A 16,186-nucleotide genomic window follows, 5' to 3' on the forward strand; every position below is an offset into this window, starting at 1 on the left:
ATATCTGATCTGAAAAAAGACCTGTGTCTATAAAGTTAACCCACTGAAGTTTTGACACAAATTTAAAATGACTGACGTGGTTTACTCCAATGGAGATTTATTTTTCTTGTGGCAATAGGATGATTTTTGGTTTTAGTACTTTTTAGAAATAGTTTTGTAGTTACTCCAATGTCAGAAAGAAAACTAAGATTGATTGAAATTACTTCCCAGCCTATAAGAGGATAATTTCTAATTAAATATGAAAGTATTGGGGGCCATGAATTTTAGCTCAATCAAATGAATAGTATTAGTTTGCTTACCTTAATGTATGTTGTTTTAACCTTTTTTTGAGTTATTACTCGTATACCAGTGAACCTTTATTACTTCCCCTGAATGGTTATCTGCTGTTGTGGATTGTGAACAGAAAATTTAATACTACTTATTATTATTATTATTGCTATCAAATTGGTTCTGAAGCAAGTAATTAACATGAGTAAGTGAAATAACTCTGAATTTTCATATGTCAATATCCATAACCATGGTCTGATAAGTAAGGAGCAAGACAGTGTAGAATGAAAGGAAATTTCACTCGGTCAAAGTAGACAGTTGTGTGTACTTATGTGAAACAACTCTGCTGAAACCTTGACCCCCTTAGTCTTCCTGATGTGTAGAAAAAACTTATACCAACTTCATGGTGTTCATGATTTTGTTCTTAGAAGCAACCTTGAGGAAAATAGGACTAATCAATACAGGGGAAGTAGTAACAAAATGTTTATTTAAGGCAATTCAGTGTAGGAAATGTAGTATAAAAGATAATATAAACAATATATTTGTTGTACACATAACACACAAAGCATATACATTTAGGATTATAAAAGCACAGGTTGGAAAAGACCTGCAAGATTATTGATTACCACTAATTTAGCATGTCCATTTCTTCTAACACATCAATAACCCTTGTCTGTGTCTGCTGCTGCATGGCTCTCTATCCTCTACCTCCGTGGAGACAGCACAATGTAGGACTCCACTAGCAAAATGTCTCTCAGACACTGGAATGGTGCTGCCTGGTTTATCTGTATCAAGTCTGGTATCCCCTTCAGACCTAGTTTAAAGCTCCCTCTATGAACCCTGCTAATGCCTGAGAAAAATCCTTTTCCCCTTTTGAGACAGGTGACCCCCCCATTTGTTATCAGCAGGCCTGGTGCCATGTAAACTGTAAACGTGATCAAAAACCCACAAAATTCTGCTGGTGATGCTGGGCTCAGAGTCAAGTATTGATCTGCTGGATCTCCCTCTCTTCCCTCCTCACTTCCTGCAACTGGGAGAATAGAGGAGAAGCCCACTTGTACTCCTGATTCCTTAACCTGTCATCGTAAAGCCTGATGTCTCTCTTTGATTGCCCTTGGACTTCTTGTTGCCACTTTTCTGCCCACCTGAAAAATCCATGACAGCTGAGGGCCTTTCAGGATAGGAACCTTTCCCTTCACAGCTGGGTCTCAGGGATACACCAGACTTTGACAAGAAGTAGGTCTGGTCTACATTTTGGGCTTTCTGCTCCTTTCAGATGGGAATTTAAAACATGCTCTACAATTCTAGGCTCTCTGTCATAATAATGATCTTATGAAACTTACAGCTTTCACTTAAATAATTTTGCATTTTAATTGTCAAAGAAAACATTCTTATTGATTACAATAGTTAATAATAATGACAATGTCATGTCTGTCCTGCTTTCTGAGGGAGTGAATGAAGCTAAATATATGTTATACAAATTAATTTTAAAAGCTTGCAAAGATTTTGCAGGGAAAAAAAAAAAGCTCCCTACTATGCTTTGTTAATCTGGATTGAATTAGCGTAAGCACTTTGTCATGACATACAGGCTGTAACTGTGTCAAAGTGGCCTAGTGGTGGCCTGCACCTGGAACTGATGTGGAGAACAGATTTGGTTTTTCATAAAGGAGAAGAGCAGCTGCTTGAAGTGGGGAAGGATGTGACTGCTTTGACTGTGTCTGCTCCCAGCATGTGCTGGGGGTCCTGGGCTGGGGGGAAGTGACCATGCATAGCACAGGAAGTCATTCCAGCAGTAACTCCTGTACCTGGAACCAGAGCCAGCTGTGCCAGGCTCAGCAGCACATGTCACATAATGGAATAATATCTTCAGACCCTCCTACTTCTCCCCTGCTCTATAACCACTGGAGTGGCATTTTTTGCAAAGAGGGATTGGGACTCCCTGAGCAAGGAACGTGGACCTGGAAGCATTGACATGAAGGGCTGGGATGGTGTTTGGTGGGATGAGATGTGCTAAGACCATGGTCAGGAGCTGACACTGACAGGTGAGTTCATTGTTTAGAAGCTCAGGAAATAGCACATGAGAACAGTGTTAAATGGACATAGCTTAGATTACAAATGTGTTTACCTGAAATTTAGGTTGTGCCAGAATTAGACATATTTTTCAGAATGAATTTTGTACAGGTCTTCACAGACATTGAAACTCTTTTTAGTGACATAACCGAGCACCAGTTTAACAGATGGCCTCTGCCTTTTTCTGTGAATAGGATGAACAATTCTTTCTTATTGTGTTATTAAATTTTTTCTGAAACTCACGATATTTTTTCCACATTATGTAAGAGACCCTTCTTCACTCTTGCTGTGAATACCAGGCTTCTGTAACTGCAAAGATGTTTCAATTTATAACACTTATTGCCAGTCCTGAGATCAGTGTAGCAGACAGTTCAAAGCTATATCTCCATGACAGGACCTCCTGCCTGTCTTAGGAAATACACTTTGGAGAGGAAAAAAAAGAAGTTTCCTATATGTTTTGGATTAAAATATTTGGTATATTGCTATTTTCCCTAATAATGAAAGGTCAAAATTGCTTAAAATGTTAGAGAAAAACAATTCTTGAAATGCCAATGTTTTTATGAAATCATAATTTTTAAATGGCTGTTAAATAACTCCTCCACTAAACCCAGGGATTATAATTATTTTATTATTATAAAAAATGACATTATAAATGTTCTAGACTGTTCAAACCACCAATTTTTTCTCAAAACCATCTCAGTTACATGGTGCAGTTTGAAGGCTCTGAGAAATGTGGCTTATAAAAAGAGAACAGTTGTGATAGTATTGTAACAGAGTCAACTATGTCACCTACAGAGGTTCAAATAAAGCTGTATTTTGTGGTGTGCAAGTTAGGCCAACCTTTCTATACTGATTGTCCAATTTAAGTGTCTTCTATAGTGAGGGACAGTTAGAGTACTTTTTTACCTTCATGTTCAGTTGATGTTTCTCAGTGCAATTCTAAGGAGTAGGCCTTAAGGGGACGTTTGAAAGGGCTCCTATAATTTGTTACCCAGCACGGAGCAGATGTGAAGCAGAGTGCTACTGGCTGATTCTCTGTGTCCAGAGGCTTTACAGATAAATTTACAAAATCAAACAGTACCACTGCCCGTGTGTTCCTTATGGCAATACTGTCACACTGCAGTCTGCCAAAGGACCAATCTGAAGAGACTCAGTAAAGCTTGTCATCCCTGGGGTTGTTTCACCCCCACTCAGAACACAGGCACCAGAGAGGTGACCTGCGCTGAAGCTGGGGTTCTGTCTGCCCCTTCCCCAAACAATTGAGGGTCTTAAAAACAAGTCTTTACAAATCTCGCAAGCTCTAGGGATTCAGCAAGAGACAATCTCTGCATGGAAGAAGAGAATTCATTCAAGGAAATCTAGGTGTGTGATAGTTCTAAATATTGCCCTAATTTATTCTAAATATAAAGTAGGACATAGTAGATTCTCCAATGATGGTAAACAGTTCAGGCACATGTGCGTACCACGCTCCCAGAACTTTTCAGAGCACCCTGTGAGAGGTATCTGTTTGCACAAATGGTGGCTGACATCTAATGTGGGTGGAATCTGTGGTGGGAAAGCCAAATGTGTTTGTGTTTTGTCAGTTCTTAAATTTAGTGTTTGCTTTCACTCTTATTTTATTAAAACATGATAGATAGTTTTATTATCAAAGAAACTCATATGCATAGAAAGATAGGAACCTTTAGATTGGAAGAGATCTTTGGGATAAAGTCCTACTGTTAACTTAAGAGTGACAATTTCACCACTAAACCAGTGTCACATCCATGCCTTTTAAATGCCTTCAGGAGTGTGAATCAACTAGTCCCCTGGGCATCCTGTTCCTGTTCTAGTGTTTGATAACCCTTTCGGTGAAGAATTTTTTCCTTATATCCAGTCAAAATTTCCCCTGCCACACCATGAGGCCATTTCCTCTCCTTTCTGTTTCTTCTTACTCTGGAGAAGAGTCCCACACCCACATGGCAGTGACTCCTCTCCGGTAGTTGTAGGGGGCAATAAGGTCCCCCCTGAGCCTCCTTTTCTCCAGGCTAAACACCCCCAGCTCTCTCAGCCACTTCTCACAGGACTTGTGCTCCAGACCCTTCACCAGCTTTGTTACCCTTCTCTGGACTTGCTCCAGCACTTCCATGTTTGTCTTGTAGTGCGTGGCCCAAAACCAAACCCAGTATTTAAAGTGCTGAGTACCAGAGGAGGGTCACTGCCCTGGTCCTGCTGGCCTCACTATTGCTGATACCAGCCAGGATGTGACTGGCCTTCTTAGTCACCCAGGCATGCTGCCAGCTCATATTCAGCCAGCTGTTCACCAACCCCCTAACAAAACATGTGGATAGGCTTGAGCAATCTTAAAACATTAAACATCCGTGTGTTGTTGATGGAAAGCTGTGGAGCACAGACTGTCTGAGCAGAAATGTGTGCTTGCAGGACCAGGTGAAAATACACTGTTCTTTGCCACTGAGCACACTGAAAACATAAATATATAACCTTGCACTGGCTGTGTTGTGATCATTTACCAACTTGTGAAGAACTGTCCTTTCTCATGATAGAAGTTAAAATATCCTCATATCTGGAACCTACTTGTTCCTTCCAGGACCTCCTTGATTTTTGCAGATTTTAAACCAATCTGGTAGATATCCAGTTTAGTTTTTGATGGAGAATTAGGTCTATTTGAAAACAATATGCTTGTCACAAGTTAGAAAAATTATGGTAGCTCATGGTGTGAGGAGCAGAAAGCACATTTCCTGAGTGCCACTGTCAGAACAGTGCGTGTCTTACATGAGCAGAGATGCCAAGGAAGTGAGATTCCATCAGAGAGCTCTCACTTTTAAATTCAGAGAGAAAAGGGACCTGATTTCAGTGCTGCTTGTGCCAGTTTCTTACATCTTCAACAACTTTGGCGTCAAAGTTACACTGAGCTAAATTAGACTAGAACAAGGTCATTGTTTCTAAAATTTTTTTCATTCAGGTTAGAGATTTCCTGAAAGTCTAGCTTCTCTGGAACAAATTATACTAGAAGGCAAAATTTCAGGATTGAGCTGCAGCAGTGGAACAAAAAAGACTTTGAATTTTCACACAGTTTCAGTACAGAAATATCTTACAATTCAAAGGACAAATTTTAAATGATCAAAAGAAAAATGATTATTTAAAATAATAATGCTGGACTTGTTTTATTAAAACAGATTTCAGAGAGTGAAAAAATTTCCTTTTATTATTTCATTTAATATTGCAGTTTAGGAGATTGTGTTTTGTTTTTGTAATTAAGTAATTTTTATTTTTATAGACACCTCTACCTCTTATGTAAGATAAACGTAACTTAAATATATAAAGAGTGTGACTGGAAATTCAGAATGCTATTATTCCATCTTTTAAGTGTACTCTTATGAATTGCCTCTATTTTAATATTAATTTAATCTTAATTAAATAGAAGAAATATTGAGAGATAAGAAATATTACACTTTTCTATGTATATTTTTAAGCAATAAAAAGTCACTGCTTTGAAAGTACTTCTTATAACACTACTTTAAAATATTAGTATTACCTATGATATTTTTTCTAGAAAAATATTTTTCACACCTGTATTGATGAGAATAGAAGTAGAAAGTTTAAAGTTACAAAAATTTCTCATTGTAAAGAATTTAAAAAAAAAGTCTTGCTAAACCTTCTCCTACTTACACACTTCCATGGTACTTAAAATATATGAAAAGGGTCTCTACTGTAACATATTTTAAATTTGCAGTAATTTAAGATATTTGCATAAGGCAATAACAACTCTCATTGAAAAAGCCCTGCCTTTTCCCTATTCTTGGCTGCATATTCACATCCTTATTATCACTCCTGCTGGCAGAAGCGTTCAGGCAGGTACACACTGCATCAAGCCAGGAAACTTTTGTGAGGCAACTGTAACTAGGTGAAAAGATGGTAAATATTAACATTAGAAGCTTCCTTATAAAATGATGGTTGTCCTCTAAGATATTAAAAGACATGCTGAAAAGATGGTGTATAACTTATGCATTCTCAGAATCTGAGGATAAACAGGGATTTCCTGAAGTCAGGAAGAAGAAATATTTTCATGTAGCAATCAGAGCATACAGAATATTTTATAATAGGTAAATGAACGTGAATAATTTCCTAGCACTGAAATTCAAACAAAAATATCTAATATTCAGTTTTATTGATGAAAACCTTGCCTAAATTGCAATCTGAACCTCCTGTATACAAATGCACAGGAATAATTAAAACTGTAGTTCTTTAATCATGTTTCCTTTTACTCCATGACTTTGCGGGAACTATGGCTGTAAGGGAAATGTTGTCTGGGCAAAAGATTAATAATCTTCTGAGATGATGCAACACAAGAACTATGAGTTATTAATAAAATCTATAAATATCAATTAATTTTTTAATAGTGATGAAAGAAATTTTTGTACAAACATGGGTGGAAAAGGTGTCGTCCTATGAAATGCAAGGTAATGCATTACCTTGCATTACTACCTTCCAATGTAGGTAATTCTTATCTTATTGAACCTGCTCCACTTATTTCAAACTACAATTACAGTTTAACTAAGTTAGAAATTTTTACTTGGTAACCAAATATTGCATCAGGGCTAAGTGCTAATAATTAATACAGATTTGGCACAGATAAGACAAAATTCAGACCTGCTGGATTCTGTGTGAAACATTTCAGTTCTTTACAATGCCATGCTAGAACAAAAAAAACATCATGGAGTTTTTCTTTTGAAGTTTTCTGAATATTTGTGTAAATACTGTGATTTAGTCTTTTTTTACAGAGGAGTCCCAGCAAACAGAAATAATGATAACACAAAAAGAATAAAAGGCATGAACTATCTCAAGAATATGTGAAGTGTGTGTTTTTCAAATTATAATTTTCTTCATACTTTGATGAAATCATTATTCTTCTAATAAAACAAACCAAATCTATCTGCCACAGATTAGACTTAGTGTCCTTTTAGATTATGTTAGTGCTTTCCTATGGTATATTTAAATTGATTTTGCAGGTAATTTTCTTACTTCTTCAGTTAACTATCAGAAACTAAATGGGCCACTGTCAAATAAATTTAATTAGAGAAAAAATGATTATTTAGTTGGGAGTATTTTACCAATTTTTTTTTTTTTAATTTTCTGTAAACCATGTCTTGTTCTGTTTCTATTTTGATGTGTATTTCATTCGGGATAGGATAATCACTATGGGAGAAATAGAGGAACCAAAGTGAAGGGGAAATAAGCAGAATGGGCTGTACATATGTCATTAATGTGAGAACTGCTCCTAAAATGCTCTGTCCTTTAACCCTGTTGTCTCAAGCTCCCCAAAATGTGCCATTCAAGACCTGGAGTTTTTCACAGAAACTGTTTGAGATTAAATGTTGTTGAGGGTGAGACCTGGAAGCATATGCTTATCAGAGGAAAGCATGTTCTTTCTATCTTCTTACAGCTCTCACTCCATCCAAGTCTCATCCATTACAATTCACAATCTGGGCACCAGGAAGAAAGATTTTATATAAACAGTCTGGATAAAGTGGCACCAGTTCCTGTGTCCTTCTCTGTGTGGCTGTAGTTTCAGCTGTTCAGGAGCTGCTGTGTAACAGTGAAGCTGGTCCTGGGAGGAAGGCACTGGCACAAGTGTGAGGGGTGAGACAGACACTTGGGCAGTCCCAAGGACAATCCTACAGAAACCCTTCCCAGTCAGAGCCTCAGCAGGTGCCGAACGATGAGTACCTCAAAAATCAGGGCCATCTGCCGAGGAATCTGATTATTGATTTAGGAATGCAATTTCACCCTATTGCCAGCTAAATTGAAAATTCTAGCTAACTTTTTCCAATAATAATATTCTTTTGAAAGTGTATTTAAAACCCTATAAATGTGTTTTAAAGTGTTTGGTGTCTGTCAGTAACATCAAAAAATTATAAATGCATTTCTCCTGTGATGGTCCACTAATGTTGAAATGCTTATTTTAGGGGGAAGGTAGAAAAAAAAGCAATGTAATGATAATGACATTTATGACAATTAAGAAAATATTAAATAAAACTCTTTGAAGAGGATTGGGTCATTGCAGTCTATCAAATTAGTGCTCAGTGGTTTTGTTGTAAAGTTGTATTGAGAAATTTGTTTTGCCTTGGAATACAAAGTATCTACATCTTTCTTAAGAGTGAAGTTTTATGCTAACATATATAATAACATTTTTACCTTTTCTACTGAAGTAGTCTTATCTTTCATGGAAGGGATAAAGACTATTGCACAAAGAAAAGAAGAATGTTTAGCCCCCATTGCTTTTTCTTGGCTGTAAATCATAATTTTTTTTGTCATAAAGCACCTGGCTTTGAAATGTAAAAGGATTAAAAAAATTAATTTCTAATTTACTTTGGAAAATATTTCACACAAAATCTATCATGTTTCTCCACTAAAATATCCTCTAATATTCAGCTGTATTGAGGACAAAACAGGTCTGCAGACTTTAGGTCCTAACTAGTACTGAACCTGGTTGGGCATTGTCTCATGTTTACAGAACCATTAATAAAAGAGAAGGGGGAAAATGGAGAAATATCTCTCCGAAATTTCACTGAGTTCCCCTAACAAGATTGCCATTACTTACACTGCAGCCTGGTCCCCCTTTGTATAACCCATCAAAGTCTTTACATTACTCAGTGGTTCTTCTTCCCTTTACAGAATTTTCAGTTTTTCTCTTCTATAGGTTTTTTTCACCCTTCCCTCTTTTTTGAAGCCATGTAGTTTAGGCAATGATTGTTTGATCATGCTGCAGCACTTAACAGGCTTTCAGACTTGAAGATACTTTTAAGAGTTTATTTCAGTTAATTTAACTTGCTAAATTGTCAAAAGTGCTGTGGAAGTCAGGTATATCTGATTTCTCCATTTCACCTCACTGATTAAGTAAGTTGTTTCCAAGGAATATTTGAGTAGCATTTGTGAGCATGGAGAAGTAGATTGTGAAAGAAGTGTGTGATATTGAAGCTTCTGGTTTGTGTCTCATCTGTTGCAATAGAAGAGTGAACCTAATAGCCTGTATTCATACAACTCTATATTCTGTGTTAAGATATTCTTTTGAAATGTGTAAAGGCAGATGAACTGAATGAATATGTGCATAAAAAAACACCTGTGTCACACACTGAGGTTTACACCAGATTGCAGGTACCAGTTCTTATGAAAAGGTACTCAGATCGATGGTATTCTAGAGAAATATTCTATAAGAAATACTTCCTGTGTTTATACTTTCTGCCTTTCTGAACATTTAGATTATGAATATCTTTTAGGTTCCTAGTTACATAATCTGTTTACTTGGAAAATGTAAATTTATGGGCATTAGTTATATAATCTAAATAGAATCAAATAAAAGTTTTCATCAAAAACCTCCATTACTATTTACTGTTTTGCCTATTTATAGGCCATTTTCTGTATACATCTGTAACAAGGAAAGGCTGAACTTGGAATGCACTATGAAAAATGTTTAGATACCATGCTTCTTACTACTCTTAGGAAGTGAATGTATGCAGTACGTTTAATTGGATTTTATAATTTCTAATAATTTTGCCATTTCTGCATATTATAATTTGGTTTTAATTTTTTTTCTAAGTTTAGTTCTGAAAATCTGTTCATATTGAATCTGTTCATCTTCTAGAAGATGAGTTCCTTTGAAAAGTTTTCATGTTCTGTTTTAATCACACAATTTAAACACACTTTAAAAAATAATATTACAAAACCACCATTTTTTAAGGCTAGGATATTGATGTGTTGAAGAAATTGAATTTATTCTTGAAAGCTTCTGACTGAGGAAGGTCATCAGAATTAGGTTTGAACTTCAGACTAATATCTATCCCAGCACAATTTAAAGGACTGCTTTAGTGTACAAAGTATATTTATGAGGCTGAAAGTTACTTACTGACATATGTAATCCATTGCCTCAAGTCAATCACTATGAACCTTTAAAAAAGCCGAGGCTGGTCAGTAGCTGAAATCTTCATAGATGTAATTCAGTATAACCAGAGGTAGTGGGAGAAGGTTTTCTGCTCTTTGCTTTGTGTGTGTAGTATTGCAAGAAAAAAATAATCTCTTCAAACCCATGAATTTAATTGTGAATGTATAAAATTTTCATGGAAACTCAGACCAGTAGAATGGGTGAACCAATTTAAAGACCCCACAAAAAGCAAAGTCACCAAGTGCTAGGGTCCCACTTCAAGAGAATGAGAACACAAGGGTTTATCTTGTAGTGTGGCTCAAAAAGGTGAGCTGTGGCGAGCCAGAAACTCATTGTCATCTGGAATGAAATCATCCTGTCACCCTCATCCTACCTCATGATTGTTGATCTGGACTAAATCCATCATTTACCTGACTTTTAGTGAGCCATTTTAGGTGACTACACTGGTATGAAACTAAACTGCTACAATAAATGAACACACTCCTTTCACCTTAATAAGCTGAAGAATTACTATGACATATCCCATGTTTACCAGAACTGGCACAAAAGAGCACAACATTAAGCAAAAAAAAGTCACACTGCTGGAAGCAGCATGGAGAAGAGTGAGAGCCATGCTCAGTGACAAAGAGCTGTTAGATAACTCAGCTGCCTAATGGACCACATTCCCACTAAGCAGTAAATAATAGTATGACTTTCAAGCAACACTGGCAACATCACAGGCAAAATTGCAAATTATAAGGGGTGATGTAAGTGACAGCTTGAGAGGTGACAGAGTAGGTGAGAGCCTCTTGGTATTCCTATTTTCCTAAAATTGAAACCACATATCTTATCTAAAGATAGGTCTGCACTGCAGCCCAAAGTATGGCTGTAGCTCATCTTGGCAGATGCAAACTAGTTTTGAGAGCAGCAGTTGAAGTGCTGATAGCTGGAGCTGCAGAGTGCTGACTGCTGAGACCCTGGGTAAATATTCACGTGATGAGTGTGCGCTGAGCTGCTATGCCCATGTCCTTGTTACTACAGAGGCTCTGCTGGTGTACAGATACCCTGCCAGATAAGCAGCTTTTCAACCCTGGCCTCTTGGAAGAAGATGACTACTCTAAGCAGTAAGCTTGTGCAAATAAGAATCCTTTATGGCACCTGTGTAAGATGAGAACAAGCATCTAAGAAAATGCCAATACTTTGTGTTACTACTGTAGGTTATGGTCACAAAATATATGGTTGTGGCAAACTTTGTACCAGAAAAATGTATTATCTGCTTAATGTTGTTGCCTTTTTTACTAATAGTTTTCTGTAAGAAAGGAAAAATGCAGCAAAATAGATACATATTAAGGCATCTTGACATGATTCTCATTCAATATTTTCTGAGCCTGAATTACCATTGTTCCCTTTTCTTTTTATCTGTACAAAGTAAATAAAAAGTGGGTGTAAGAAATTAATATTCTGATTTGCTAGCATTAATACTAACACCTTCCTTGTGTTCACTCTGCAGTAGATCAGATGATTAGACAACAGGCATTACAGGGGAAGATAAAAGCTTTATTTTTCAAAAGTGGTAAAGTCTCAGTGTGTCTATGAAATTCAATGAAAGCACAGAATGCTTTAGTCAACACCTTTGTTCTTTTTAAATATCTGGAAAGAGACTTGTACACAGTGCCCTGTGTCTTTGAGTGGTTTACATTTGTGTCATGTGAGTGTGAAATCCCATCACCCTTTGAAGGCGCTGACCTTCAGTGACTGCACAGATACAGCTCGCTGAGCATTTGACAGAGCTGTGTGAAGCTCAAGTTCCCTTTTTACTGACAACAGTAAATTGTGCTGTAAGAAGTACTATGAAAGTACATTGTAATTATGTAATTTTGTTCCTAATTATAGCCAACAGTTGCAGATCACCTGTTTGAAAAAAATACCCCAGGTTGTAGCTCTGTCTCTGACTTCCTGCTTTGTCTTTAGGTTCTGTATCTGTGAGATTTGGCTGTTTATGCTGTAGTTTTCCTTGCAGGATTAGTGCTGCAGGCTGATTTTTTTCTTTCTTTCTTTTTTTTTTTTTTTTTTTTTAATCTCCATAACAATTCAGAAAATGTAATTCAGCCATTTTGAAGAGTGAGTCTGCAGGAAAATGTCTTGTTTTGTCCATGTTAAAACACTAATTTGAAGTGGTGCATAACCTTCCTTCTGAGGGCGTGCATTTTATCTCACTGAGAAAACTGGCAGAGTTTATTATGAGCCTCTGAACAAAAATCACAATTCACAGAGGCTTAGGAGAGAATTGTTAGTATTTGGCTGTTAATATCTATGGCTCTGCTGAACTTCTTGAGGCTGCTGTGTACAACTGCAACATATAGGGACCTTTCCTAAGGAATTACCTTGTTTTGTCTTGCATACTCATGGCCACAAGAGGATTTTCCCTTTAAGTGCTCTGAACCAAGGCAGTACAGGATCACAAGAGAAAGACTATGTATTTTGTATGCTTGATAAGTCTCCTACATCCTGATGACCCCAGAACTCCTTATGTTGGTTGGTGAGAATTATGTTAAATATTGTTCAGATAGTAGTCTCTGCAATTTAATTAAAATAATTATCATAAGTTACTTTGACTTATAAAAATATTGTTCCTTAAGTAAATTCCTGAAGTCTAGGTCTCTGGCAGAGACGCACTAGAATACATTATTAAGTGATTTCTTTGGCAATAACAAGCCATAGGAACTGTCTCTCCTGTTCTCCATTACAGGGTTCTTGTCAGTTTATCGCAATGGGATAAGCAAGCTCAAAAAACAAAACTTCAGAAATTGCATGTTGTGAAATGAATTTCAATAACTTTTTAGTTTTTAATATATTTCATCATTCTTTTAGCTGCTCTATATTTTTCTGAGTATTTGCTGTTCTTTAGATCTTTCTAGCTGAATGTTTTCTCTCCAGTTTCATTTTGAAAACTCTGATGCTGTAAGAGTAGAAGTTATTAAAGATTTATCTTTGTATGATTGCAGCTAGTACAGTTGCCAAATTTTTTCTAATCATATTTGTCAAGAGGTGTTGTAAATAATTTTCAAAAGGATTGCCTAATAGCAAGTGACAAAAGAGAGCACTTGTAGAAGATTGATGGATTTGAGTTTTCCCATGCATTTTAGGCTTTGGATCTGTATTCACTTGTAGATCCTACCTCATGAGGTTTGTTTATTTTATGTGTCATTGAAGTTACATATACAAAAGATCCCAAAAGCTTTACTGTTCTTGGAGGACAGAGTGGGTAGGGCGTCAGTGTGGGAATCTACTAGGGACTCTGGTGGATACAGTGCGGTTCAAGTGTTGCACAGCTGTGACTGGACCATATCACATCAGCTTGCAATGTCCTAGTGTTCACTAGAAATGTAGATACATTCTTTTACCTGTCCAATTTATTCTTTATTAAGCTGAGCCTTGCTGGGGTGCAGAAATATTTTGGTTCCACAAGTATATGCCAAGTGGCTGCCATTTTAATTTCCATGCCACCCCAAAACTTTCTCAGCCCCTCTGGCTCATCAGGAGCCTGGCTAAGCCTGCTTGGATGGCTTAGGAGTGCACAGTAGGTCTTTTTCAAGGCCAGGGATCTGGCCTGCCTATCAGAGGTTTAAATTTCGTATTACATAGCATAATCCACCAAATGCTTTGGCTGTTATATTCCCTGTAAAAATAAAGCAGATTTTGCTGAACTAGACAGCCCCATTGGATCATGTACGTGCAAACTATTTATGATAAAAACATAAGCATAAAATTGTAGCTGCATTTTCAAATTACGGGCTGAGGAATAGTCAAGACAGTCCTAATCCTTGACTGCTGCTTTTAGGTACTATTGCAGTAGAACCAATGTAGTGCTGTCTAGAGTCTAACTTGGTGGACTGACAATGCTTTATTGAGCAGGAGAGCTCTGCTTTAGGACTTGTGGAGTGTTTCTGCTGTTTTTTTTTAAAACTGTTTTTATAGCTTCACAGAATTTAGCATGAATAATTACCATTACAACATCTAATGCAGCCTGCTATTTATCACAGTCCATTCAGTGACATGCTGTTAATTTGTTATTGAGCTCAATAACTTGTATTAGTGCAGAACATCTCGTGCTTGATCAAAGGGCATTTCTTGAACGGCATCCAGCATTTGTGTGAAGGAGAGATGAGAATCTATGATGTCTCTTAAAAGTTAATTTAAATAGATGATTTCTGTTGTCATTTAAGGCGAGGATTTACATTCAAAACATTAATCTAGCCTTGCATGTGTTTTAAGCCTTCATCTTGAAAGACGCAGTCTTAATTTTATGCATTCTAAATCATCCTGGTAAAGTCAGTGGTACTATTCTTAAAATATGAGTTTCTGCATTTGCCTAAGACTGTGTGTGAAGAGAAATTGAGAGCAACACTCATAGCTATATGTAATCTGGGCTCCTAGGATTGCTGCAAGTGGTAAAACTTCATCTCATTAAACTTGAATACATCTTCATTAATAATTACGAGGACTGAGCCTATCTAAAAAAGACAAAATAACCTTAGTTCAACACCTAAACAGATCTCCTAACTGCTCTGCTCTGGAGTTCAGCTAGATGTCTTTTTCATCTTTTAATATGAGAAGTTTTGAATTTAAAAGATGTGAAGAAATAAGAAGAACAGATTATACTGTGTTTTAATTATAGAATGATATTTATATTTGAGACTATGCATTGCTGTGTGCCTCTGGCTGATTTGAACTGGCTGATTTGTTTTAGGTTTTCAGCATAGTCTAGATGTTGTGAGCTAACAACCTGTAAATAGATTAATATTATTTAAAGAGGAATATTAAAATTAGATAAAAGTTTATATAGGAAAAGGTTTACAGAGAAGAGAACAATAGGTTTTTTTTGGAAGAAAATTTCAAAAACAATCGCATTTAGAGTAAGTTCTTTCCTGCTCTTTAAAATGAGGATCCAAGAAAATGGTTTTATATCATTACCATACCAGGAATAAGAGAGAATAAGTTATATGATGTAATAATTTAACTATGTATTTTATTAGAAAAAAAGATGCTTAGTGAATTTAAAATCAGGGGAGGCAGTTCTAAAATTATGTGAGGAGAAAATAGAGATTCATAAATTAGGCTCAAATTATTCATTAAATATGTTTTGTGTACTTGAAAATTGGAAATTTACTTGGAATTACTGAATTAATGACTGTTGAGGTTCAGAAGTTCAATACAGTATTTTTTTACTCCAAATCTACATCAAATCTAGAAGCTGTATTAATTTGATGAAACAGTCAGATAACATTTAAAGGGGAAAAAATGGGTTTTACGACAACTGAAACTGAAATATTGAAGAAAGAAAGAAAAAGAGCTCAATTTCATCATCTATTTCCTGATGAATGCGTTTGTCAAAGAGTGAGAACAGACATGAAGTCTTTTTCCTGTGGACTGCAGAAGAGCTTCTGTTCTTTCAGATTTTATTTTCTTCCCCTGCAGTTTTTGTTGCTGACTAGCACACTGTAAGGTATGGGGCACCCCTTTGGTCAAGCTGGGGCCAGCTGTCCCGGCTGTGTCCCCTCCCAGCTTCTCATGCACCCTCAGCGTCTTTGCTGGTGGGATGGGCTGAGAAGTGGGAGAACAGTCCCTTGCCATCTCTTTTGGGGCAAACACTGAGCTCCTGGTGGCACAGGGGATCCTGCAGCAGGCTGATGCCAGGGAGGGTTTGTGCTGAATGCACGTTCCTTCCTGACCGGGTGAGCAGATAACACCTGCCTGAAGGAGCACAGGTTGAATGCTTGGTGAGGCTACTTCTACCCTAAAGTGCATGCAATGAACTAAAACAAAAAATATTTATGTAAACTGTGGATACTCAATAAACATCACATAATAAGCATCACAGATTCTGTGAGGCCTTTTCATGTAGAAGTGACATATTGAGACTATTAAAATAAA

At 36.7% G+C, this 16,186-nt stretch overlaps 1 protein-coding gene across 35 annotated transcripts in view; it reads left to right on the plus strand.

Annotated features, from left to right (window-relative positions):
• RIMS2 (regulating synaptic membrane exocytosis 2) overlaps window positions 1–16,186 on the plus strand; it is a 445,269-nt gene that overhangs the window by 190,826 nt on the left and 238,257 nt on the right. The window lies entirely within an intron of this gene.

The sequence above is a fragment of the Pyrgilauda ruficollis genome, unplaced genomic scaffold (assembly GCF_017590135.1).
Source record: "Pyrgilauda ruficollis isolate IOZ18807 unplaced genomic scaffold, ASM1759013v1 scaffold25, whole genome shotgun sequence".
Classification (NCBI taxonomy): domain Eukaryota; kingdom Metazoa; phylum Chordata; class Aves; order Passeriformes; family Passeridae; genus Pyrgilauda; species Pyrgilauda ruficollis.